The 20,176-nt window shown below is 36.5% G+C and overlaps 1 long non-coding RNA gene across 3 annotated transcripts in view; it reads right to left on the reverse strand.

Moving 5' to 3' along the window:
- The window catches only part of LOC124154136, a 628,788-nt gene that overhangs the window by 357,837 nt on the left and 250,775 nt on the right, over positions 1-20,176 (reverse strand). For all 3 annotated transcript variants that reach the window (XR_006863842.1, XR_006863841.1, XR_006863840.1), the window contains exon 2: positions 2,295-2,356. This is a non-coding gene — a long non-coding RNA (uncharacterized LOC124154136). The remainder of the gene's footprint in view (positions 1-2,294; positions 2,357-20,176) is intronic.

Consider the following 20,176-nt stretch of genomic DNA (forward strand, 5'->3'; position numbering starts at 1 on the left):
TAGCTGTGTGTTTTGTTTTGCAAGTCAAGGGGTCAGTGGGCACGAGACACTAATTTTTTTTTACTATACCTAACGTATTTTCCTTCATTAGTGCAGGCGTCCAAATGTTTCACCCAGTATATGAACCCAGGACCCCTCGATAAGTAACCAAGTGCTCTGTCGACTAGGCTACCACTTCGTCTTACCATCCTTACTGACTGGGTGATGGAAGGGGGTTGAATATGGCTGGGAGATTGTGAAAAAGGTGCACCTGCGGCTCACCGAAGGGGAATATAATAGGCGTTGGGAGGGTCATGGCTCCCAGCCACCTGTTCCCGTATCCATTAGGCCACGTTTCCCCGGGCTACGCACTACAAGAGGGCAAGGAGGCTTTCTCTCCATGTCCCTCGATACCCGGTGAGAGTAACAAAAAGTGTTTTTTTTTATTTTATCTCTATGGAAACTGTACGACAAGACATATGTGCTACCATAATTCATCTAGTTAAGCGCAGAGTACTACGAATTTATGACTTTGGACAGGAAATATCAATATTTTATTTCATGCGTACAGTCTCTTTAATATTAATGGCCCTTTTTTGTTGCTTGAAAATAATTATCGAGGGGTGGAATTAAAATTTTAACAATGGTCGTGCATTTTGCTTTATTTTGTAATACTAATGACGATGATGTGTTTTTTTCATAAGCTATAGCCGAGTGGCGATGATACCGTGGGAATAAAACTAAGATGTTCTGTAAAATATATTTTGATTACCTCATCTTGGTGTTTCTTACTTGAGTACGAAGCCGGCTATATTTCATGGGAGGATGACAAAAACTTCAATATCTTAATTAACACATTCATAGCTCCGTAATTTTATGCTAATACTTATTCATCATCAAAAAATGTAAGATAAAACCCCCAAGCACAGATATACATAGGAATTAAAGGGAAGTGGACCCCCCACCATAGAACATCTCACCTCAATAAATCATTCATGGTTACAGCTGCCAGAATATGGAACTCACTACCGATAGAAATCAGAAATTTGCCATCAATACATGTATTTAATACTAAAGTATATAAGTTGTTTCATGATAGTTCATGGCAATTCCCAGTGTAACTAACCATGCTGACGTGATTGAGTACTGATGTGATGAGGGGAGAATGTATTCTGTATTCATGATATAATTTTCTTTTGGTGCTAAGTTTTCCGGTTAGACCGGAATATTTCCTATCAATAAATAGTGATACTGTTACCAATGTATTTAATATGTTTGGAAATTTTGTGTGGGTAGATATCCAGGTATCCGCATTCGGGATGCAATAGTATGTATGTGCTTGTAAAGATATATATTTTGTTTTTTTTCCTTTTTTTCTCTATTTTTTATATTTACTGAGTCTTGCTGTAGTTTTTTTTCTTTTCATCTCTGTTATATGTTTTTTACTGTATTTCTGTACGCTTGTAAATTATCACATGGGCCAATTGACCCACGATAATGAATTAATTGAAGTGAATTGATAATAATAATAATAATGTCGTTTTTTACAAGCGAATTTAGGACTAAAAAGTCCTCTATTACAATTAACTCGTTTGACAATCACATACATCCATGCCCTGGATGGTGGTCAAACCACCCAATCGTGATTCGAACCCGCGACCTCTAGGTTAGCAGTCGGGGACTTTACCCCGGCGCCAACGAGGCCGGCATAGGTATAAGCCGGCCGGATAAAGGCTGACAGCTACGGCAAATATATATTTTATTGAGTATTTTTCGGTGAAACTTATAGCCGTGATTCATGAAAAAAATTAAAATATAGGTGGACAAAGACATACTGGACACATTGAGGGAACAATATCAGATTCATGAATGTGTATATCATCTAGTAAGAAAAGGAGAAGTGTTTCATTTCCTTAAAAAAATAAATATGCCTTGATATTTTTCATAGTTTAATATAGGTTTTCATTAGAACGCAAGAATAAATTTTAAATTAATTTTTCCCTTACTTTTCCAAGACTCACAACGATGAAAAAATACGGATGGAGCTCCCAATTAACACAATCGTGTGCATTAATTTTAAAAAATGATTTCTAAAACTTTGAAGTCTATCATGAGTGCAATGAAAGAAAATCTACAGGGGGTATGAACAAATTTTGTGCGTGCTGTTAAAAAAATTTAAGCAAAAGTATCAGAAGTGAAAGTTGAGTTTTCTAAAATCCTCGAGTTTTTCCCTCATCTGTTAAGCAATTTCCTTTTCATCTGGGACAATTAAAGTCCATTCCGAGAGCCAGGGGAAAAAAGAGTCACTTTCTTACCAGATAAGTTAGCGGAAGCAGAGAGCTGAGGCCTGCGTTCCGCCGACCGAGAATTTCAGGTCCTAAAAATAAAAGAAAAGTTAGTTGTTAACTTTGGAACATAGTAAAATAGATGATACCTATTAGATTAATTTTTAGAAAAACAATCACTGACGTCATTACTCCCAAAAACGGTTGTGAAAATTGAGCGCTTTGATTCAAACTTGGGAATAAGGTAATATCTCCAAATACGCCGAAAACGCTTTTCAATTCATGGATAAAATAAGCATATACATATTTACTTAGAGGGTGTTTTAAAACAGAGCTGAAATTACAAGAGCAATTATTTTCAAGCCGTAGAAACTTCACACTAAGAAATACAATTTATTTACATAAATACCGTGTGTTCCAAAATGATTAGCGAGGTTTTATAGCTTCATAATGTTTATTACACTTAACATACAGCAATAAATAAGGAATGGAATGATAGAGCAGCTGAAGCAGTTTTATTTGTCGGCAGCCATTTGCATATGCATCCAATTTTTTCGATGCGATACCTTTCAAAGCGCTAGTAGATGACGGCTAGTAAATAGAAATATTTTTGTGCTTTACAATTTACAAAGACGGAATCTATGGTTAATGTGCAACGTGGGTTCCGTGTTAAGTTCAGTTGTGATCCTCAAGGTGATTATAACTCCCGAGCCTCCAATACCAGCTCACCTTTCCAAATTAAGAAACAGGATTGAAGAAGCTGTTACAACAATTCTGTGTTGCTTGTGCATAATGTGTTAAGTCACTCAATCATAGTTTTGAGATAATCTACATAACACACTCTGCACTAGCATCACAGTAGAATCCTCTACTTATCACAAACTGCACACATGAAAACACATGTTGTTATTAGGTTTGGACATACCACACTATGCACAAACGATTCTATATGATTCATTTGATGGTTAGGTGAGATAGTCCCATTTTTGGGGTTTTTGGACTCAACACATTATGCACAAGCAACACAGAATTACTTGAGGGACACTAATCCACGTTTGGGAAGAACTCGCATATCGTCGTGACCTATGCCGAGTACAAATGATGCTTGAACACATTTGGGCTTCTAACCTTGATAAAATTGTAGGATTTTTTCTTTCATTTGATGCCTGGTTTGTAGCTATAAATTTTATAATGCCTTAAAATCCCGCTTTTCATAAAACAATACTCGGTATTTATCTTCCTCCACTTGATTGCCTTATTTTCTTAGAGTAAAATAATTTGCTTCAGAACACCAAATGCTTATTTTGCACCATATGCCAAATTTTATTTTAAACATCCCAATCATAATGCATGATGGTTACCTATCATAAGTGGAACACAATGGAGTATATATTTAACTCTTAAACGCAACCGATGAGGTATCTAAATGTTGTATACCCAAGGAAATTTTCAAACACATTCTTTCCTATAAATTAGATGGTATAAAATAGTTCTAAGTACATAAATATAATTCATAATAATTCATAATACTCATATATTTCATAAAAATTACACTAAAAATTTACCATTGCTATGACATCACTATTTCCGTGCATATTAACAATGAAGACCTTAGCATGAACAAAATCATTGTTGGTTCTGACACATACCGTAAAAATACATCTCTGCTACTTAGGCCCACCACACACGTTCCGGCCCGGCCTTGAGGCCTGGACTGCGCAGTTTAGCCGCCTCCCACACACGTTCAGTTTGGCCTCAAGGCCCGGACTGTACAGTCCGGGCCTTGAGGCCGGGCCGGAACGTGTGTGGTGGGCCTTACAGTTATACCTATCACAAGGTGATCTAATGAATTGATGAAACATTGAATATCAATTTTTAAGGGACATTTGAAGTTACATCAATGTCATTACAATGTATACATTACGTCAATGAGCTTAACATTCTTCACTCTCACGGAGTCAAGTTGAAAGGATATTAAAATCCAAGCCACCCATCAAACCGCCTGCGTATGTTCGAACTCAGTTTTAGACAGCTTACCTACAACGGCTAACAGGAACGCGAGCAAACAAGGTTTTCACTCCCGGAGGCTTAAAAGGAAAGCCCATTACCATCCTTGGCGCCAGTGGGCCCTACCCTCTCAGTCACTAACCCGTGCGATACCACTTTTCATCCCTTGGCAACGCGCAGGACCCACGACGCGAGAACACCCTTCGACTGTTCGTTTCCTAGAACCAGCACGACTCTCCGCGATGGGTAGGGAATACTGCTATCTAACACAACTTCCTTTCATTAACATGAAACAATTTCTCTTCATATGCTTCCTCCTAATACCAAGGGTAATGTAAAGAATAATACCCCAGTATCTAATAAAGAATTAAAAATGAATATTAGAATAAATAATAATTCAAAATAAAAATAATGTTATTTGAACCAACGTTTTTACCGCTAACTAAAAAGAATACAGGCAAACTTTTGATCATTAAATGTTTCAATGAACTTTGATGCAAACAATTTTGCTGTTATGACTAATATTATTATCGTTCCTTTTGATGCTGACAGCGCCGCCATCTGATTTCGGTGGCCTTTTTTGGAACTAATCTCCATATTTAATTTAAATTCTGAATAAGGATTGAAATATAGTTAAAATCATAAATAAAAGCGTTAGAATTATACTTTTTCTTCTGGTTCTGAGTTATCCAGAAAATTTCAGCTTCCTTTCACCCTCCGGGCACCGTTTTAAACATATGGTTCAACACGTTGGTTGTCATGATGGCCCGACGTTTAACTCTATGACCTTTGATATCCGTTATGACCTTCGGAGGTCAAAACATCAACAATACGGATCCATGAACTGCATAACACACTTGGGAACCTTTTTCAACCTATGGTTCCACACGCTGGTTGTCATGATGGCCCAACATTTAACTCTTTGACCTTTGACTTCCGTATTGGATTTGACGGTCAATTAAAGGATAAGACGGGTATTTTGACAATACCGATGACCTGAGCACCCTTTAAAACCTATGAATCAAAACCTTTGTTGGTATGCCAACTATTTCGCCACCCCTATGACCTTGACTGTGACCTTACTGGGACAACGGTTGGAATTTCGTAAATAAACTTTCGGTTTTATCGTGTCCGAAAATGTAAGATTTGACATCTTGGTCATGAAATTCAGACTTTTTTCTATCTAGATTTTTTTTACATTGAAACCCCATAAGGAAAATTTAAAAATTTTGGTTTTGACCCACATTGTGAGGTCAATGGTCAAAATAGTAGAATAAATAATAATTCAAAATAAAAAGAAATTTTATTTGAACCAACGTTTTTATCGCTAACTAAAAAGAATACAGGCGAACTTTTGATCAATTAATTTTTCAATGAACTTTGATGCAAACAAATTTGCTGTTATGGCTATCCGTTATTACCGTTTACTTTTGATGATGACAGCGCCGCCATCTGATTTTGGTGGCCTTTTTTGTACTAATCTCCATATTTAATTTTAAATTCTGAATAGGTATCGAGATAGAGTTACAATCATATTTAAAAGAGTTAGAATATCGCATTGGCATCTGCTTCTGAGTTGTCCTTGCTTTCAGATTTCAGCTTGCTAGTAAATGGGAGAGTGGGATAAAAATGAGTAACCAGATTTGACCTGGACAAGATGACTTATAATCAAAAGATTTCATAAAAACGTTATCATATGAAAACGTTATAAATTGAAAACTTTTTTGTGTTGGTGGCGGTGAAATAGACATTAATTGCAATGGGAGGAAAAAATCAGGATCGCTTTGGTGCGATGGTGGAGTGTTGGCTTTCCACCCAGTCGACTCGGGTTCATATCCCAGTGGTGGTTGAGCATTTTTCGAGGCTCCCCGATCCTTGCTTGAGTGTTTTTAGGGATTCAAGTCAAGTTCAAAACTCCGTCCGTCGGATGGGACGTTAAGGTGTTGACCTGTTGGCTCCCTTCGTCGTAGAAATAGGCTAATGCCAGCGCCGGGTTTCATCCTTCCCTCCATACCCGTCCCTCATGGCGTATAATGACCTTTGCCTCCTTCAAATACCATACCATAACATGAATTGAATCACGGACCTATGACTTTGTAATTGAATCGTGATATTCCCAATGCAAAAAAGTGCATAATGTAGTCAAACTTTATACAAATATGCGGATTGCATCAAATTATTTCATTTTTTTACATTGGAATATCCATGATGCAACTGAAAAGCCAAAGGGCAGTATTTATATTTCCGTCCATGGGAATATTTCCCATTTTAATTGAGGAACAATAATAAATTAAGGGTAATAATGACAAATAACATGTAAGAGGCCAGAGGAAAAGTCAGTCTTATATGCACTACTCCGTATTTCATTTTCTATAGCATACGAACAAAATGGGTTAGTTTACTTTATTAAAAGGTCAAGAAGGGAAATCAAGTAAATTCACTATAAAAATATATAATTCAAATTATATTTAACTAACACAACTGTAAATGGATGGAATAATATTAAGTTTTAAAGATTAATTATGTAAATTCTCTCATTGGCGCAGGTTATGGTACGGATTACTTATCGGAAGACACCTTTGTCTCATTAGTTAAGTGCAGGGCAAATAGAGTAATTGCTTACAGCTCTTTCTATTTAACAGATAACCTAGCATGTCAAGAAGTTCCTACATCATTTGTCAAACCGAAAAAGGTTGCCGTTCTTTAAAGTAACTAGGAATATATTTTGGTAGTACATTAATCAAACCCACGCCAATATATCATTATCAATTTGAATACTACCTCATAAGAAACTTAGTTTTGACTTTAAAAGTAAGGCAATTCGGAGATATATTTAAGATATGATTTGGACTAAACATACGCACTTACAAGTGAATATAAAATAGGTAACTTACATATGTAACATAAATGGGTGTGATGATTTTACTTCACGATCTACAACACTGAGAATGGCCAGCAAAACGTCTATGAGAGTCTACAGCTATTATTTACAATCAACTGCCAGTCACAAGGCCATGGAATCCTTGGATGAACACAGGGAAACAGATTACAATGATGAATGAGAATAACAGTGTACCTATAATCATGGAAAAAACGGTAGTCCATGAGTGTCTGGGAAATTGGAGACAGATCAATGAATCGAATGATTAAGGTGCGTTCTAATTCTAAAGAGGGCTTTCCAGAAAAGCCGCTGGACCAGAGGTGAAGGGCCGGATTAAAAGTCGTTTGAAATATTCGCTCCCAGAGGTTTTCAGCGATCTACGAACCTTTATCGCGGACCCAGGACGGAAACGACGCGCTCTAGTGAATAGCAAACAAACTCTTGGAACTAATCCTAGGTGACGCTAGGTTAAAAACTTCGATGGCTCGAATTAGACTCGGAGAAGGTCCCTAAGGCAAATTAGTTTTTAATGCGATTTTCAACTTACTTTTGAAAATAAAAAGACAACATGTAGCATTGTGATATTTAAACTTTAAATTAATTTAGCTTCATGAAAATGTACCCGTATGTTAAACGCAATATTGAGTTGACAAATATTTTGAATTATAATTATAGTGGAATGACGTTCTGGCTTTCCATATTTCTACATCACATGTTAGAAATATTCTGCTCTGTTTGATGACAAGAAAATTTTAATGGTAGAGTAGCTTTGATAGATTGCTGCTCCTTGAGAGATTAAAAGCAACTAAATAGTACAAAATTAATATCCTTAGAACTTTAAACGAAATCAGATCAAATGGGCTTTCTCGGCGAATTTTATTGATGAAATCTTCTTGGGTTTGGCACCGGGCAAGGCTACTCAACCCAAAAAATCTGCCTTGGCTGAGCATAGCCTCGATATGGCGCCCTCAATCAATTTTGACAACACCAATATCCTATGTCGATCTTATGGTCACTAGGATCGAGTAATGAAAGAGGCTATAGTAATATATCTAGAGGAGAAAAAGCTAAACCGAGACTCTAAGCAGAACATCAGCCAAATATGGAGACCTTTGATAAATATAAATATCACGGACTCAATTACCATTCCAATACCCCTGAGACAATTTGAATCTATTGGCTAACAACGGGTCTGAACCATCCCTTGGCTAGCACAATTTAAAAACCCGGCGTAGGCCGGTCAGCGATAATTATTCCCAGCATTCTCTACACTTCTCCAGTATCGTCCGGACTGGCTCCGAAACCTTCACTAAACCGGCTGAAAATCGGTATCTGGAAGATCCTCGCATCACCAGGACACGCAAAAGAGCCACATATGCGGCGGATTCGGGAACCCAGGGCGGGTCCGCATGGGATACACTCTCGAGGGCCGGGAACCAAGTCCGAGATCTATACACCCGCGCCTCTCGAGAGGGGAAGGACAGAAAAAGGATGGAAGGCATCGCCGCGATGAGAGCCCGACGACACCTCCAGGGGAAGAAGGATATGCAGTTAGAACGAGACTCCTAGGGCGGGCTAGCAAGGATACACTCCCGGGGGCAGGGTCTGTAAGCGCAAGCTTTTCACCTCTGCACCCAGAAGGGGGAGGACAGGAAGGAGAAAGGAAGGAGGCGCCGCCGCGATAGGAGCCCGACGCCGCCTCCTGGGACGGGATAGGGAAGGAAGGGAAGGGACGAGGAATCCCGCACCGTCACAGAGGCGGGCGGGTCCTACCATCAGCAAAACCAGGCATCAGCCATTGCTATTCTAACAATTTTGTAGGTTTATTCTATGAGGAAGAATAATCCAACGATCAAATCGTTAGATGGGAAGGAAATGCAGTACTCTGCGCAGTATCTGGCGAAACGATGCTGAAGGCACGGATAAAAACGGCGGAGCAAAGCTTATACACCAGCGCGGCGAACAGCCGCTACGTCTCAATCCCAACATTCGCCACAGAAATCCCCAGCTGTCGGGACACCTACCGCCGGTCAATTTCCTCCAAGGGATTGGCCGACTACCAGTAGCCGGCAGGAGACTGACGGCATGCGCGAGAAGTTGCGCATATACCTCCTCTAACAGCTTAGAGTCCGAAACGGCGAGAAGTTGAACCTCTAAAGGATAGGAAACTCCGTTGCATATCGGCGGTCAATCTTAGCCCAGATGACAATGAGGGAGTTAACATTGAAACGTTGACCTCGTACAGTGTAACATAAGACACTTTTTCCTGCAAAAATCTGTTTTATTTCTTCTCAAATAGAATTTTTTTCCTCGTCTCCTTCCATTCAGAGCTCTTCTAAATGGCGTCTCACACAAAAATCTTCCTCACTTCCCACAACAACCCCTTATCAACCTTTCATCCCCCTTCATTACACAAATCCATGAAATTCAAATCAATAAAATTATTAATTGAACAGAAACATAAATATCAAACGTTACAACACTCTTTCCCGATGCCAATTCTGAGAAGGTTTTATCAAACTTCAAACTAGTATTACAAAAGAGTTAGTTTTTACAACTTACATCTAGGGATGCGCGAGTAGTGTTTTTTTGATCTCGAGTCGAGTATCAAGTCGAGTTGAAATTTACTCGCGAGTATCGAGTCGAGTTTGGTCATTTCTGGATCTGGAAATATGAAAATGCATGCACCATTTTATAATCAATTTTTCAATCCCCTTTTGAATTTTCTATTCTGAATGCTTGGCTCAATGTAAAAAGGAAAAGGTAATGAAGACTATCGATTTTACTTGTATCAGAATTAGGAGATGGATGAAAATTAATGTGTATTGAACAGTTCCATAACCACAATTGAAATGAATTGATCTCTACTAATATGTCGTCACTTTAATTTATATTTTTAGGAACATGTATCGAAACTGCTAAAAGGGCTAACTGCTACTTGACTCGACATTCGTAATGCTACTCGAATCAGTCGAGTCGAGTACTAACTACTCGACTCGAGTTTTCGAGTACTCGCACATCCCTACTTACATCCCTTTGCTATTCACTGCCTCAATTTTAGGCTATCGACCCATGTAGAGTTAGTTTAGTGGTAATGCGCAAAATATCTGATTTATTGCCTCGTTATTTGTGCAGTTCGATCAATCTAAGGATTTTAAACTTCCAAGGGTCTCCATCGCCTTGTTTTTCTGAGCTGACGCTGTCAGCCAGCGTTTGAGCGAAGAAACGTGTCCCTCTGTGGACGGCGTGTCTCATTAAATCACCGCAGCCATTCGCCCGACTTGTTGAATGAATATGGATGAGGTTCTAGCGCGTATTGATTGAAAAAAGAATTCTACAGCTTCTGGAATACATGAATGAATTAACGGTAAATGGAAATGGAATCATTTTTATGATGGATAGATCGAGGGAAATAAATCCTATCTACGAAGACAACGTCAGGGAAGGGAAATTGATAATATATATTTCAGCTTCGAGGAAGACATTGGAGAATTTTTTACTCCACTAAAAATACTTACTCCAGTAAAGGTACGGGCCTTTTTACTGCTATCGAGTATCCAAATGCTGAAATTTGTGATTAATAAATCTATGTACTGCATCATTATGAAAATAATTGGTGTCCTTCTTAGAGAAAAAATCTAAAATTAATTAAAATCCTTTTTAAACCCGTAATATAAGTTCGTATTAGCTCCCGTAACATAATAAAGTCTTTAAGTTGCGTAAAATTAGGATACTACACCCACTTCGTACAGTTCCCGAAGTAATTTATGAAGCTCTCATTCCGGCGACGCTACCCAATCAAAAATATTTTATGTATACCAATAATGAAGTTCGTCTTGTAAAAATCACTAGGCTTAGACGGGATTTGAACCTGAATCTCCCAATTGCCGGTCAGGCATGATACTAGTCACATCACCAAGAGCCAGTTTTCGCTCATTTTTGGCCAACAAAAATGCAAAGTAAATTTTTAAATCGTCTGTTTTCATGATGCTGAAAAATATTTAGATTTTTTTTAGTAATACAAAGGTATAAATTTCGGTTCTCATTCTCCCTAGCTGGACCAGAGTGGCAGCCTGCGAAGAAGATGTACGCCGGTAAACAACATCCTCCGCACCCTCTACCACACTCTCTGATTAGATGAAGAAAAAATTGACGCCATAAGGAATCACATTCCCAGTAGAGCCCTCATCTACCCTACAACCGGGCCATGGGAATTTTGTTCTCTAAGGAAAATTTTATTGATACCAGAAAAGCCGTTCGTAAATCAGCCTAGAAATACAGATTTAACCCGATGGGATAAAAAGATAATCACTTACATTGAACTGAGCTGGCAAAAATTTTATCATATTAATTCTTAATATAAATGAATAGGCAAAAACTTTAGATTAAGATAATGTTGTATGATCTGAAATGACTCTCAGATATTCACAACTTAACAGTTGATGGTTGACATTTAATCTATCGGATATTTATTTATATCAGCCATAACCTTGATAATATTTCAACATGCTGCCTCTTCCCTATTTATTACGCGTCCAACCATTTCCCTAAAAATTGTTGTATACCATAACCCAATAAGATACTGTGAGGCTGTAAAAACGATCAGTATATTTCATGAATGAAGAATACTTCAACGAAAATTTACTCACTGGATTATCATGTTGCAGTTAATAGCTTTTTGCAATTTTTTGATACCAAGTGATCAAGAGACCACTATAAAGTCTATATTCAACAATAATCTATTCACGATAAAATAGGACCAATTTTCTCTAAGCCACATCTAATAATAAAATATAGTGTGCAAAATCGATGAGACAGACTTCTTCCCTCATAACCCAAAGTGCAGTGCCTCTACTAAACTTGAATTCTTATCTTCTGCATTAATGGAGAACCTGCAAACATCCAATCAGCATACTTATTATTTTGTGTTTTTTAATTTCACTCGCAGTTGAGGAAAAGACAAGGTATAAAACGAGAAAACATGGACTCATAGGTATGACAGTACATACATTTATTATTCCACCAAAAAGACGCAGGTAAAGTTTCTTTTTTCAACAAACTCACAAACCCACGTGACCCTGGCCACAGGCAAGATCTCATCTAATTTATTCGGAGCTACTATCGGAGGTAGCGAGCGGAAATGCCGCCACCGTAGTAGCGCTCGGCCAAACTTTCAGAATTTCCATTAGAGAAAGCCTCATAAAGGCTCTTTTATTTTATCTCCAGAAGCAACGACCCTAGCGCCACACGTGGGGCAAATACCAAACAGAAGGTAATATCGTTCTCACCCGAATTCCACAGCGGCGCGGCGTGCTCTTCCGAATCACACAAAGACACAACTCTCGAAAACTCGCAATCGCGAAAACCGAACAACAAGTGAAAACTTTTAAAGCGTGTTATACCGCTCGTTTCAATGGTAACAGTTTGTTTTGAGAGCGAAAAGAACATTTCATGTAGTTTCACTACGCGCAAAAATGTATATAATTTCTAAACGACCGCTATTAAGCCAAATTTTGGAAATTATTATTGTCGTCGTGCGTATTCTACCACTGTGATTTTCTTTTTGTTATTTCCTAGTGTTTTATATTTTCTATTTATTGACTCCAAAAAATAGGCCATATTAAGTTTTATTGCTACTGAGAGTCAGTGCTGATGTATATTCCACAGATTCTTATCTCAGTTACGACAACTTTTAAGAATATTCGAGTGAATTGCAATTAAACTAAGCTTCTTTCCCATAATCCTTCCGCATGAACTGGAAAATACTACTAAGATAAGTACTAAGAATAAGAGTGGGGTATGAGTTGAGACAGGGATTGACAGGTCATTTTTGCCGACCAATTTGCCAACGATATAAATTAACAAATTCAAAGTGATTGCGAAATTAGTACAGGAAACAAAATCACTTTTGGTCTATCTCCCTCCTAACAGACTGTACAACACTATAATTAACGATTAAATCTTCGATGAAATAAGTTCGCATCACACGACGACTATATTATTTTTACAATTGAGCGTGTGACGCTCTGGCTTCAGCTTTATATGTAGATTCAATGTTTTTGATAATTATGGGCCGCTTAAAGGTGTGAGGATGATTGATGAGGAGAAAGCAGATAAATCCGTGAGGTAGTGTCTGGTACTTCACTTGACAGAGGAGTGATGACATTGTGTAATAATTAATTCAGCTTTTCAGGCTTAATTTGATGAAGTAATTATTCCTCTCTGTTTGTATAAATGCATTTAATCAGTGAAAAACTAACTTCATCAAAATAATCCTATGTGGCTTTTGTAGAAACTAGCATTGTAATTATCCCATTTCTCTTTAAAATATCATAGTATTGGTTGTGACATAATTAATCCCTACATGAAGGCAATGCGTTCTAGAAAATATGGCTATGACATGGATACCTTATTAGGAGGAGATTTTTTCAGTATTCTTTTAATCAACAGTGTCAAAATTTTCCATGTGTGCTCTTATTCAACATGAATGATTATCTTTCTGAAAAACTGGATAAAGTTAATATTTCTCCAAGGCTTGGGCAATGGCGTGGGCATACCGTAAAAAATATGCTACATCCTATTTGTAATTAACAAGTTGATCTCAACCCTCATTTATTTCATCATGTACTATAGAAATAAAAAATAGGTCATTAATTGACAAACAAATATGATAATGAGTGCGGATACCATATTACACTCACACAACACACTTATTATTCTCGGAAATCATCAAAAACGAACTAATGACTCCTACATACCGAAATTACAGTGATTTTTCACGTAGGATAACTTTTGATAATTTCACAACCTAAAAAGAAATTGAAACCAAGAATATAACTAAAACACATAGTGATGTCATCAACTTAAATATGGCGCCATATCTTCTGAAAAAGTATAATTCACCCAACATCATAGTCAACATATAATGAAAAACTAATCCAGAAAATCTAAGCCATAAAGGAAAATTACATCAGGTAATATAAAAGCGTGTTTATGGTTTTATACAGAACATTAAATGTTTCCACGGAATCCTCAAGGGATGAGGATAAATACAAAACTCATAGCCAGCCCAAAATAAGGTTATACACCTCGTTCCCCAGGTATATTTTTTTAAGCTCAGTCGGCAAATAAAGTGAAAATGACATCGGAATTCATTTAGAAGATGGAGCTTTAATGTTTTTTTTTTCATCCAAGAATATTGCTGCCAAACCACCAGTCAGGTAATTTGATGACTTTTTAACATCCGATGTCAATAACAAGGATTGACAACAGACCGCTGGAGGGCTGAGATACGTTGGACGGAAAAGCAATGAAATGATATCTGGAGAAAATTGAAAAAATAACAAGATGGAAGTATAAAGCAAAGATAAATGCTTTTCTTTACAAATAAATAACCCCATAAACATGCCCAGAGGTTTATAATAATGATACTCAGCTCAAAAATTATAGCCCTATTGCACTTTTTCATACTTAATGTTTAATTAGACATTAATGCAAATCGACATATGGAATAGGTTTTGGATTCCTCGAAGTCATCGTTCGAAGCCATGCTAAACAGCTAGATAGAGAGTGCTAGGTACAATAACCTTACTAATTAAATGATCTTATTCAACACGAAACATGAATGGGTGTAGATTCGACGTTATTGATAATAATGGACGACTTAGAGGGGAGAGGAGGATATATCACGGAGGATGCTGGTAAATCCGTTAGCAAGTGTCTGGTGTCCACTTGGCAGAGAAATTATGACATTGTGTAATAGCAAATTTATTGTTCTAGGCGTAATTTTATGAAATAATTATTCCTCCCTTTTGGAAAAAAATAATTGATGACCCTTCTCATTTTATCAGTGAAAAACTGATTTCATTAAAATTTGCTGATCACCTGGGTACTTAAACGTACGGCCAATGAGAATTGCTGGCTTAAATAGCTAGTAACAGATGCCCGTTAGGTTGAGACAGAGTGACATAAGTTGATCCAAAGGCATTTAACTTTTTAAAAATGTATTATTTTTCATATTTTCATAAAAAAATTATTCTAATGAAACAAACACGCGCTTTCATGTTGTTAGTTCAAGCTATGTAACAGAAAAGAATTCGTTTCTGCATCATATTGAAAAAAAATGACGCGCGATACTTAGCGACTATGCTCATCCGAATTTTTATGACCAGCCGCAAGTAAGTTATCCGAAGAAAATGGTTATGTTACAGCTTTTCTGAACTGTAGGCCAAAAATCATATCATCAGAATTACAATGTACATCTCCCAATGTATCTTAACTTTTCAATGGATGAAATGGTATTGTATTTGGAGGAGGCTGCCGACCGCTGAGATCATTTGCGCCATGTGGGAAGGGTGGGTGAGGAAGCGTGGATAGGAACCCGTCGTCGGAATTAGCCTGATCTTAACGAAAGGCGCAAAATGGACTGCGACTTTACGTCCCATCTAATGGAAGGAGTGTTGCGCTTGAAATGACCTCCACATAACATTCTGGCAGGGATCAGGCAGTACCTGAAAATTTTCTGTCACCGCCGGGATTTGAAACCGAGCCCATGGGGTGGGAAGCCAACACTCTAGCCACCATAACAACCCTATCCCCCTTCTCAAGGGATATTAACGCTAAAAATATGAATATGAATTAGAATAAAAGAGAAACCACAGCAGAAAAAGCGAAGCGAATCTTTAAAGCGGATAGAAATTCCAATTCAGAGGTCATTTTCTGCAGTAGATATTATTCGGTATGGAAATGTGGCCATCAATAATTATGCATGCATTTAAATATAGGCAACTTGCTCAGGGCCTTACAAATACAAAACTGAATGCGTTTGAACTATGCGGGGTTCAATTCTCATATGAATAGTAAAAATTATAAAACAAAATGCAATTGATTAGACTCACATTTTATAATACACCCCCAGGATAAATGCTGTAAATCATGGATCGATTCTCAATTGTAATGAGTGAAAGAAGTCCTCATTCTTGGGCGTTTTATGCTAAGCACATGAAATCTTTAGTAATAACATGGCTTTGTGACAAAATCCTACATCCTGATTCTTATGCAAATCGTAGTTTATATATGTTTTGTAAGTTGCATATACTCCAGGATCTCTTAACGAAAAAATCCTTTACAACCTACCATCTCTAAGGCGTTCGGGAACCTCATCATTCTTAAAATTTCAGTGAAAACATAGGCAATGATTAAAACTCAGTCTTCTCCTAAACTTGAGAAAACAAATGCTCAGTTCAATGGGTCACAGGGAAGTTTCAAAACATACCATATACGGCTCAGGATCCACAAGAGGGTATAAGCGATAAATGAATTCTAGAATCAGATTATATATGCTAAATTTTTTTGAAATCAATAAAATTAATCCTCAGAACTTCCTTAGGTCAAAATGGGAGCTAACACGTCGTTCACAGATGAAATTAGCTTAACTGACTAAGACTGAGATGGTCTTAACTGACTAGCTTCGGCGCATCGAGCTGTTCATTTTTCCTTTAAAAAAGTTACCAAAAATTTTAAAATGGAGCATCTGAAAAAATTATAAATATTATTGTACTTTGAATACATCCCAATGAGACCTTCAATGAGGAGTGGACGTAATAATTAAGAGAGATTTTAATGGAAAATACCGAAACTTGAAATTTTCCAGAGAATTGGCTTTATTTAGAGGGATTTTAAAATTGATGTTCTGTTTGTTCAGTATTAAAATTTCAAAAACAATAATAGCCAGACATAAAATATTGTCATTGAATATCTTTTAATAACTAAAATTATTCATCACCGCAATTGCAAGAAGGTTGCTGATGGTACATTATTTTGGTATACATTATATTTTCCATTACAATTTATGAAAGTAATTCTCGCAGATAATTCCATTGGTAAAGAAGAAAGATTAGCTAATTTATTTTAGAATGACAGATATATTCTTGGCACTCACTTTTATTTATAGAACGAGAAAAGCTGATTATATCTCCTTATCCTGTGAAATCTCATTATGATTTTTGTCAAACACTTTGTCTTTGCAAGAATATTAGATGAAAGACTGGATAGTGAAGGCGCACACTTTTATCGTATATTTTATACATATCTTTTCGCTTAATATTCTCTGACGTCATTAAAATTCCTACCATTTTTCAATTAGTTCGGAATTACGCAGAAATTTTCTATCAATAATGGCAACAGAAAGTTTTACAGATGACAAAGTATGAAAAGTTGGATCATTGAAGAAAAATAGAAAAGCGTTGTACAGGGTGCGAGAGAATTCAGCGATGCGAAGCGGAGACAAGGAGAATCGCTCTCAGAGATAAAAATGATGCCAGTTGATCTTCAACTTTCACTCCACAGTGGCGCCGCACAGACGGTGGGAGAAAAAACCGATCACTTAAAAAGCACTAGAACTTTCATCCCTGTCCGATCTCACTCAAGGCCTCCGGTTCCCATTCCACAAACTATTCTCGCCATTGCGGCTGCTGGTACAGACTCTTGTCAGCGTTGAATATGGGAAAACTCGCTTTTCTTGACGCCATTATCCTCCACGCACTTGCTATCCTCCTCTCTTACACCAACTGCTTCACTACAGAGAAAGACACTCATTTGGGATGCAGCATGATAAAAAAATAACAAGTAAAACGTTCCTTATCAAACATAATAACATTAATCTATTACCTTACCTTTACTGTATTTGATTTCACGATGACTTGAATTTATATTCTCATTGCAAATCTACTTGAAACTACTACATAATTATTTAAAATACATTTTCTTGGGTTATCCTCAGCCTTTATGGAGGCTCATAATATTTACAATAAAAATGTAAGCGGTTTTTTTCAGTAAGAAATGTCATTATCAGCTAAATATTTTGTTTTATTAAAGGAGTTCTCATCAGAATCTTCACCAAATTGATCACATATCCCGTGAAGACGAGCAAGTAAAATACCAAAGCTTAGAGGAATCAGTTATTTAATTTTTTTACTGTGAAAGTGTAATGGAATTCTTTTACGCATAAATATAAAGATATTCAGTTTCCCAGAATAACCTTCACCACATGATATTTTCCCTTATTAATTGGTGAATAATTTAGATATAATATAATATTATCATCTCTTAATATTTAGCGAAGCTTCATAATAATTATAATGACCGCTCTTAGGGATGAATTTTTACCTATTAACATATAAAATGATATGTTTCCAGTCCATGATTCTGGCATGTTTGAATTATTTTAATTTTTTGTGCTTTATCTAAAATGTCTATCATTGACGTAAACTTTTTATCTCTGTTTTACCACGATGCAAATACATTGTACAGGAAATTCGAAAAAAAGGAATTTATCAAATTTTAGCTGATAAATAATGGATCTAATATCCAAACTTTATTATTCATTGGTTCTCACTTGTTTCCTCTTAAATTACAAATAACTTTTAGGTACATTTTTCGTGATGAAGGTACATCTTTAAACATTTTTTTAAATCTTTCACACACTCATTACATTAATTCCCATGTTTTACCCACACCTTATACCATTTTATTTCCTTTTTCTCACTTGTGCCGTTTACTCCTTGAATTTTTAGGTAAGAAAGGGAAAAATTTGAAAGAGAAAAATTAAGATTTCAGTTCGATTACCACTTCGCATTCTTATTGGTTACATATTGTGCAATTATAAATTAAAGTGTCGAAAAAACAACACATTTTACAAACAATAAAGACAAATTTGTTGAACATAATATTAATTCAGCGGTAGTGCAAGATATTCCTGTAAATAAGGGGTTAAAATTTCTAAATATTTTTACCGTTTGGAAATATAACTTTATCGTTTAAACAGGTGGCTGTTTAAAACCTATACACAACCAATAAATCAAAACAAAAAAATTATAAAAAGATAAAATATCTGTAGCACCAATAAAATAAAACAATTTTGGTGCATAGAAGTCTTTTCAAATGTTCAAATTCACATTACATTTTTGTGCAACGTCTCTCTCTTGATGACTAATAAGCATTTCGGCGTATTTTGTAAAAAAAATAAGTGGACTATCTATAAATATTTTAAAACTATCCATGCCCTTATTTCCTCGTGTGCTCATCAATATTCAGGGATTAAATTTGCAGTAATATTTGGATTTCATGATTCAATAGCTTCCGGAAGAATCACAAGCTATAACAAATGGTGGAAAAACTTAAAAAATAATTTTTTCCGGAAATTCATGTAACCTACGTTTTGCGCCGTCCAAAAATGATGGATATATAGCCCCTTTAAAATAGTCTAAATTGGGATCGTCTCCCTAGGGAAACTAAGATCCGCATGTGCGTGGTACATGAATTGATTGGCTGAAGAAAAGTATGCCCCTTTGAGTTGGAAAATATCCAGGTGCAGGATGACATTGATGTTAAATATTGCCTCTAGAGTACTCACTAGAAGTAGGCTTTAAATCGCTTCGCAGCAAACATAACGACCCAAGAAAATGTAAGAAAATGACTCCCCAGAGTAATTCTCCGGCATGATACTCGTAACATGTAGACGACTTTGAAGTAAGAGAGCTCGAAAAAGCAAAGTTTTTCCTTTTTAAAATAATGAATCTTTCGTTCAAGTCAAGTTTGTTAATGACATCGTTTCTCATCATATGTGAGTCTTAGATGAAGATTCTCCTTCGTCAGTTGTAATTTTCAAAAATGAAGGGATAAACATAATGATGAAGTTCCAACCATTTATTTTGCTATAAAATCCGAAAGCAAGATCCTGCGGTAACTAAATAACTGCATTTCTTCGGTTATTTTTGTCGTAAATTATCACTACATTGATTTTTTAAATCTAAAGCCATCAAAATCCAAATTACTCAGCGGTTAGTTGGAAAAACAATTATGAAGTTCTATAGCGTACACAAAACGGTACTAAAAACTTAGAATTACTCATTTGTATAATTGCTGTATTCCTCCATGCCCACATCACGGTAAAATACTCCCTCGGTTTCTTCAAAGATCAAACCCTCAAATCAAAAAAATTATTGCATGCAAATGAAAAAACTTT

The sequence above is a fragment of the Ischnura elegans genome, chromosome 2 (genome assembly GCF_921293095.1).
Source record: "Ischnura elegans chromosome 2, ioIscEleg1.1, whole genome shotgun sequence".
NCBI lineage: Eukaryota > Metazoa > Arthropoda > Insecta > Odonata > Coenagrionidae > Ischnura > Ischnura elegans.